Consider the following 6485-nt stretch of genomic DNA (forward strand, 5'->3'; position numbering starts at 1 on the left):
ATATTGACTCTCAAATTTAAAAGTAAAACTGTTCCATCAGCTTCTGAAACTTTGAAAATTCAAAATTACATTAAATATGTGCAACAGAACTACATACAATACATACAGACATACATACATAGAATAATGTCAGTGTTAAAATTGTCGTCTGCTTTCATAATAAATGTGGAAGGTTGGAAAATTAAATATTAAAAATCCAGTTCAGATAACAGAACTGAATTTTCTAATAGATTTTGATTTGTCTTTATATAACTTAGAGTTACCTCCCATAGATTATCATTTTTTATTTTTGTTTACAGTCAATAAACTCCATTTCAAATAGTAAAGAAGCCATATGAAAAATAAAATAAAATAAATTTGATTGAGTCTACATTGACTTCATTTAAGCAAACGGTGTCTTCCTCCTATTTCCACTTTTTAAAAATCTGTCACCAAGGTCCAACAGCACTGTTAGATAAGGGGGAGCTAACTTGTATGTGCTAGAACCAAGGGACAGGGGGTCAGTCTATCGCTAGACTTAATGTTCTGATAGGCATAGCTAAAACGCAAAGAAGGTTTTCATAATTTAATTAACGATAACAATTTAGATGAATGATGATAACAATCAATTAGTAAACAATGCCAAATAATAATAATAATTAAAGTACAAAGTAAAAAATCTAAATATCAACTCTAAAGTAAAACTATTTCTCCTTACAATGTAAAATGTAAAATAAATGCCAAAACTAATAAATCATAAAATGAACTTAATCTCAAAATCAAAATGTAAAAGTCTCAAAAATAAAAGATTCCCAAAAGTATTTTCCAAAGTTAAATTATGAGTCAGAGATAAATTTTGTCTCAACACTACACAGTCAACTGGTAGACTGGTAGACAGTCTTGTAGGTCCAGTATCATGACGTGAGTAGTGAGAGGTTACGGTTCCGAAACACTGACTGTTTTCTAAAAAATTATCAAAAATAAAAGGTGAGTCAAAAATAACATTTTTGTCTAACACTACAAAGTCAACTGGTAGACTGATCAACAGTCTTACAGATCCAGTATAGTAGACTTTAGCAGTGCAAGTTTAGGTTTCCGAAAGGTGACTGCCTTTCCTAAATTTCACAACGATATTTATACTAAATCCAAAAATAAATAAATATATCTCGACATGTTAATATTACTCTCATTAGCAAAAATAGACTTTAATTAACAAAGCCTAATCCTATAATGTTTTGATAAAATCTTAAACTTTCAAAATGACATATGCTAATTACAATTAATATTTTAAAAACAAAGTGCTTTGAGCAAACTGTGACATTTTGAGTATTAATGCCACAGCATAGGTAAAATCAATTAAACCAAAATTAATTAAAAATTTTACAAAATACAAATATAAAATTTTCTTTCTTAAAATAAAACATATTTTTTATCCAAAATAACACTAACACAAATATAAGCCAAATAACACACCATGACATATTCCCCCCTACTCTTATATGTTTGTCCCCAAACATGATATAAACATTCACATTAGTAACACCTATAAAAATCTGAATACACTCTGACACTACAAACTATAACCTGGTGCCAAAAAATAAATATACCAACAATTTATTTCAACGTGCTAGCTTCCAGCAACCTGTATTCCTTGTAAGGGAATTTAACAGATGAATTATAATATAATATCCCTGTAATCCAAAATTCAAATTGATGTAGTAATAAAATGCTCTGCAGGGCGCAGCTTGATACGACCGCAGAGGTCGAACCCTGAACAGTTGGGGGAAGTATGGACACAACATTCAAGCTTGATACAGCTTTGGATTTGGATTGTGATTAAATATTTGACACAGCATAGGTTTCTAACACAGATTGAATGTGGTCTAAGAACTTAAAAATTTTAAATTGGACATTCACCTATTATGGTCCAATATCCAAAATCTAAATACATGGTTAGATTCAGCATATCAAAGAACCCCAAGAATTCAATTTTTGATGAAATCAAACAAAGTTTAATTTTGGACCCTTTTGACCTCAATGTGGACAAAGTTGATAACGGGGCCCAAAAATCAAAAATCTAAATACATGGTTAGATTCAGCATATCAAAGAACCCCATATATTCAATTTTTGTTGAAATCAAACAAAGTTTAATTTTGGACCCCGATTTGGACCAACTTGAAAACTGGGCCCATAATCAAAAATCTAAATACATGTTTAGATTCAGCATATCAAAGAACCCTAAGAATTCAATTTTTGTTAAAATCAAACTAAGTTTAATTTTGGACCCTTTGGACCTTAATGTAGACCAATTTGAAAACGAAACCAAAAATTAAGAATCTAAATACACGGTTAGATTCGGCATATCAAAGAACCCCAATAATTCAATTTTTGATGAAATCAAACAAAGTTTAATTTTGGACCCTTTTGACCTCAATGTGGACAAAGTTGATAACAGGGCCCAAAAATCAAAAATCTAAATACATGGTTAGATTCAGCATATCAAAGAACCCCATATATTCAATTTTTGTTGAAATCAAACAAAGTTTAATTTTGGACCCCGATTTGGACCAACTTGAAAACTGGGCCCATAATCAAAAATCTAAATACATGTTTAGATTCAGCATATCAAAGAACCCTAAGAATTCAATTTTTGTTAAAATCAAACTAAGTTTAATTTTGGACCCTTTGGACCTTAATGTAGACCAATTTGAAAACGGAACCAAAAATTAAGAATCTAAATAAACGGTTAGATTCGGCATATCAAAGAACCCCAATAATTCAATTTTTGATGAAATCAAACAAAGTTTAATTTTGGACCCTTTTGACCTCAATGTGGACAAAGTTGATAACGGGGCCCAAAAATCAAAAATCTAAATACATGGTTAGATTCAGCATATCAAAGAACCCCATATATTCAATTTTTGTTGAAATCAAACAAAGTTTAATTTTGGACCCCGATTTGGACCAACTTGAAAACTGGGCCCATAATCAAAAATCTAAATACATGTTTAGATTCAGCATATCAAAGAACCCTAAGAATTCAATTTTTGTTAAAATCAAACTAAGTTTAATTTTGGACCCTTTGGACCTTAATGTAGACCAATTTGAAAACGAAACCAAAAATTAAGAATCTAAATACACGGTTAGATTCGGCATATCAAAGAACCCCAATAATTCAATTTTTGATGAAATCAAACAAAGTTTAATTTTGAACCCTTTTGACCTCAATGTGGACAAAGTTGATAACGGGGCCCAAAAATCAAAAATCTAAATACATGGTTAGATTCAGCATATCAAAGAACCCCATATATTCAATTTTTGTTGAAATCAAACAAAGTTTAATTTTGGACCCCGATTTGGACCAACTTGAAAACTGGGCCCATAATCAAAAATCTAAATACATGTTTAGATTCAGCATATCAAAGAACCCTAAGAATTCAATTTTTGTTAAAATCAAACTAAGTTTAATTTTGGACCCTTTGGACCTTAATGTAGACCAATTTGAAAACGGAACCAAAAATTAAGAATCTAAATACACGGTTAGATTCGGCATATCAAAGAACCCCAATAATTCAATTTTTGATGAAATCAAACAAAGTTTAATTTTGGACCCTTTGGACCTCAATGTGAACCAATTTAAAAACGGGGCCCAAAATCCAAAAACTAAATACACGGTTAGATTCAGCATATTAAAGAACCCCATGAAATCAAGAATAAAACCCCATTGAAATTGGTCAAGAAATAAGCAATTTATAGGAAGTATCTTCTTTTGCACAATCCTGTGCTATTAAATATTTCTTGCTATTGCGTAATACTGTACAATTGACAATTTCTTGCTATTGCGCAATATTGTGCTATTGGATATTTCTTGCTATTGCGCAATACTGTGCAATTGAAGATTTCTTGCTATTGCGCAATACTGTGCAATTGAAGATTTCTTGCTATTGTGCAATACTGTGCAATTGAAAATTTCTTGCTATTGCACAATACTTATTATATAATAATTTACACATCCTGTTTGGTGTGTATCTCCTACCATATCATTATTATTTGATTTTAAATATAAATCAGAAATAACCAACTTAAAATGGAAAATTTTAAAAGAAACAAAAAAGGAAAAAAAGAAAAAAAAGGAAAAAAAAATAAATCCCCCCCCAAAATTTTTTGAACCCCCATTATGATTCATCACCCCCAAACTCAATCCCAGCCTTCCCTTTGTGGTATGGTACCTTGCAGTACAATTTCAGAGAGATCCATACACTTGAACACAAGTTATTGTCTGGAAACTAGAAAAAAATGTGTTTTTTGGCCCCTTTTTGGCCCCTAATTCCTAAACGTTTAGGGCAATTACCCCCAAACTCAAACCCAGCTTTCCCTTTGTGATATGGAACCTTGTAGTACAATTTCAGAAAGATCCATACACTTACACACAAGTTATTGTCATGAAACTAGAAAAATGCTTGTTTTTTGCCCCTTTTTTGGCCCCTAATTCCTAAAATTTGGAGGCAATTACCCCCAAAATCAATCCCAGCATTCCTTTAGTGATATGGAACCTTGTGGTACAATGTCAGAGAGATCCATACACTAACACACAAGTTATGTCTGGAAGTTACAAAAATGCTTATTTTTGGCCCCTTTTTGGCCCCTAATTCCTTTACTGTTATTACCATAACCCCCAAAATCAATCACAACCTTCCTTTTGTGGTATTGAACCTTGTGGTAAAATTTCATAAAGATCCATTCACTTAAACTAAAGTTAGAGTGCGAAAACCAATGTGTCTTCGGACGACGCCAGACGACGCCGGACGACGACGACGACGACGACGACCCCGTACGACGACGACGACGCCAACGTCATACCAATATACGACCACAAAATTTTTTTTGCGGTCGTATAAAAAGAATCAACAGGTGTGCACTCCTACTTATTCCTAGAACTACAAAAAAAAGATAGAAACTGATTGTTTTCTATGTACTACTGTCTTGGAAGGTTGCTATGGTAACATGATAAGCACCATCATGATATTCACTAATGTCTTAATGATCTGAGTTGGTAATGTCAAAGTTCTGTTCTTTTAGTCTGTTTTTGCTTTGTTGTTTCACAAAAAGTTTAATCCAATAAATAAGCTCTAGCAAGTTATGTTAAAAAATTATGAATTTCTACTAAGATGTCCAAAAGAAAGTTGAAGCACTATTTCTCCGATTATTGCATGCACTTCTCCAAAGACACCTATTGCACTACTGATTGTTGATTTCTGTATCGCTGTAGTGGTGTTTAGACGATACAACTGATGTTGGCTGATACAGTTAAAAGAAGCTCCACTAACTACTAAACATCTCACTTGAAGGTTCTCTAGTCCAATTTCAACAAAGTTCCTCTCCATGGTTGTTGTGAACTGGAAACCTTCTGTTCCTGGTATAACACTGGATAGCCTGGCACATCTGTCTTTTTTGCAGCACCATCCTTTTGAAATTCTCTTTCTTCCCATGATTTTTCTATTCCCATTACCAAACTGAAACTAAAAGGAATTTTTGTCAATATCTTGTTTATGTTATATTCTCTCTACTATGAGTCAAATTTCCCAATCATATAAAATTAATTGCAAAATAAAGTTTCTCCTGAACTGAACGTTAACTTCTGTAAAGTTGACAAATATTATAAAATTACAGATTCACACCAAGAATCAACATACATCTGTACTCTTCACTTAAAATGTTAAAGCGTAATATAATAAGCAAGATGTACTTATCTTTTAGTTGTGTGTTGTTGAATCTGCAACTTGTCTCTGCTGTTACTGGTTCTCTCTTCCTCTTATTGTCTCTCCTGCTGTTGTCTCAATTTTGAAAATTTAAGTTTTAGATAATTTTGAATGAATTTTGCCAACCTACATTCTAGCTATGCTATGCAGAATTTCATTTGTATCATGCCCGGGTCCTCCACCATATCTGTCACCAAGGTCCCACAGCACTGTTAGATAAGGGGGAGCTAACTTGTATGTGCTAGAACCAAGGGACAGGGGGTCAGTCTATCGCTAGACTTAATGTTCTGATAGGCATAGCTAAAACGCAAGGAAGGTTTTCATAATTTAATTAACGATAACAATTTAGATGAATGATGATAACAATCAATTAGTAAACAATGCCAAATAATAATAATAATTAAAGTACAAAGTAAAAAATCTAAATATCAACTCTAAAGTAAAACTATTTCTCCTTACAATGTAAAATGTAAAATAAATGCCAAAACTACTAAATCATAAAATGATCAACAGTCTTACAGATCCAGTATAGTAGACTTTAGCAGTGCAAGTTTAGGTTTCCGAAAGGTGACTGCCTTTCCTACTACTACTACTACTAAATAGAGCTTAATGGCGGGTATTGCGCCAGATTACCTTATATAAAAACATTTCAAATAAATGTTTTAAAATTTATTATTATTTAGGAATTAACCTGTATTATATATTCATATTATAGTAAATTGTGAGTTTTTTTTTTTTTTTTTTTT

General features: G+C 32.1%; 1 long non-coding RNA gene across 1 annotated transcript; it reads right to left on the reverse strand.

Moving 5' to 3' along the window:
- Positions 1-550: 550 nt before the first annotated feature.
- On the reverse strand, positions 551-6239 carry LOC127727952 (uncharacterized). Its single transcript, XR_007993933.1, has 2 exons — positions 2807-6239; positions 551-2409 (listed from the first exon to the last, which is right to left on the reverse strand). It is a non-coding gene; the product is annotated as an uncharacterized LOC127727952 (long non-coding RNA).
- Positions 6240-6485: the final 246 nt, after the last annotated feature.

Source organism: Mytilus californianus, unplaced genomic scaffold (assembly GCF_021869535.1).
Source record: "Mytilus californianus isolate M0D057914Y unplaced genomic scaffold, xbMytCali1.0.p SCAF_2, whole genome shotgun sequence".
In the NCBI taxonomy this organism is placed as follows: Eukaryota; Metazoa; Mollusca; class Bivalvia; order Mytilida; family Mytilidae; genus Mytilus; species Mytilus californianus.